The sequence below is a fragment of the Poecilia formosa genome, unplaced genomic scaffold (assembly GCF_000485575.1).
Source record: "Poecilia formosa unplaced genomic scaffold, Poecilia_formosa-5.1.2 Scaffold60, whole genome shotgun sequence".
Lineage (NCBI taxonomy): Eukaryota > Metazoa > Chordata > Actinopteri > Cyprinodontiformes > Poeciliidae > Poecilia > Poecilia formosa.
In genome coordinates, this window is record NW_006799999.1 from 79,579 (window position 1) to 81,927 (window position 2,349).

A 2,349-nucleotide genomic window follows, 5' to 3' on the forward strand; every position below is an offset into this window, starting at 1 on the left:
TTTTTTTTTTTTTTTTTTACTAAAACATATCTAAGTTGAAGCTATTAAGACTTACTATATTAATATTCCACATTACATTTATTCAGTCAAGATTGAAATATTCAAATTAAATTGTCATGCATACAGATGATGATTTTATCTGAAGATGTGTGTTTCGGGGTAGAAATCTTCACTTTGTAAGCATCATGCTATAGCCCATCATTTCTTTTTTTTTCCTCCAAAAATATACCTGACTCTTTAGGAATGAGGTAACCAGTGGTGCATAGGGTAAAGAGCAATCAGTCGAATCAAGCGCAAGGTGCACAGGGTGTGGTGTCTATCGTTGGTATTTATTTAGCTGACGGCAATTGCCACACCTGTTGCACATATAGGAACTAGTGTTAGATTACCACAAATGTGTTATCAGTGAGATTGTTTACAGTATAGCATCAGTTATGACCTGTCAAATCAGCCTTGTTCAGCCACTTGATAAGGGCTGTGCAGTGATTTATCTGTCACATGAATGTTTTCATGCCTTCTTGATAGTGTGCAAAATAGAAACAAGACATCCTTGTAGCAGGAGTTTCATGTTTATTAGAGAGAACATTGGTTTTAGTAATGCTAACATTAAAGATATTTGCATGCATATAACACATAAAATGTATAACTTCACTGATTGAATATATTGTAGTAAGTGTAGAGTTTCACATGTGTTTTAATGTTTTATAAAATGTGGCAAATAGCATGTGGTTTATTAAGCAAAAACCCTTGGGTTGATTTCAAGGCTTCTTTCAAAATAAGTAGATAGTTAACAGTTAGTAATAGATAATGAGCATGACATGCAAAACCTGCGGATGGACCTTTTTTTTAAAAAAAATACTTATTTAAGTTCAAATTAACTCTTAGGGGAAAAAACCAAAGTCTTATTACAAAGTTAAGGTCAACAAGTGCATGCACTTCTGGTGCAGAAGCAGCATTCAGCTTCTATGTACCACAAATCTGGAACAAACTTCCAGAAAGCTGCAAAACAGCTGAAACACTGAGTTACTTTAAAAATCTAGACTAAAAAAACAGCTGCTTAGAGTAGCTTTTGAAAAATAATCAATAAAGAGGTTGAAAGCTTTATTGATTAATCAACAATCTGATGTGTAACGATGGCTCTTGACAAAATGTAGCGTTGAAATTGCTGACTGTCTTCTGTGATTTTGTATTTTTGTGTTTTTATGATGTAAAGCACTTTGAAATGCCTTGTTGCTGAAAGGTGCTATATAAATATAAGTTTATTGATTTCCTTAAATAGCCAGTTTTAGTTTATATTTACCTCATTACTTATCATGTTATCTCTTTAATTTAAAAAATTTATGTTTTATACATAATAAAAGAAATGAGCATGTTTAATTGAAGCTTTGCTTCTCGTTGAGGTCAGTCAAAAAAATAATCTCTAAAATCCATGAATGTCAATTATGTAACATTATAAATATGTCATAAACCCTTCATTTTTTTATTTATTTTTGCAAGTCATTAAAATTAGGAAAGTAAAAGTGCTGGCAAAATAGTTTCTTTTTAAAACATTTGCAGGCAAAGCCAAGTTGTTTTGTAGAGAAACAGTACCCCACAGTGGTTAGTTTTTCTCAGTGCTCCAAAGTATTTTCCAGTTGTAAATATCACCCAACACCCCAGCACCACCACCCAGTGTCCCAGCCAGCACTAGCAGTGTTTTATGGTAGGATTAAAAATATTGTATTATAATGGAATGCATTTCAGATTACATATATATTGAAACATTTTGAGAAATGTCCACTTATTTTAAACATTTCTTCTGTTTTTATTTGTATGTGAGCCTAACAAAGAATTTGAGTTAAAATTTTTGTAAAAATCTCCAGTCCAAAATAAAACCTGTGGACTGAGCTGAAGAGGAGAGATCATTAAAAGACCCAGGACTCTGGATGATTCAGAGAAATTCTGCACAGAATAGTCAAAGATCCAATATGCTTCAGCCGGGCAAAAGAGGACAAAGTGCACTCCTACAATGGCAAAAAAAAAGTGTTTTTGTTTGTTTGTTCTTTTTTGTATATATAAAGTATGGACATCAGGGAATTTAATTATTGTGTTTTTATTCAAACAATCATATCTCAACTTGGGAATGAGTAATTGTACTCTGATGCAAGGACTGATTTTTCAAAATGTTTATTACTACATTAAGCTGTTCCAATAAAAGATTAATGCTTTACTATACTTTACTAAGGCTGCCCACAAATGTTGCCAGTACTGTACAGAGCTCTAAAACCAAACAATTTATAATAAAAAAAATATATATATTTCTCTTCAGTGCATGAAGTTTTTAAGCTGTACTTGCTCATAGTTTGAGCA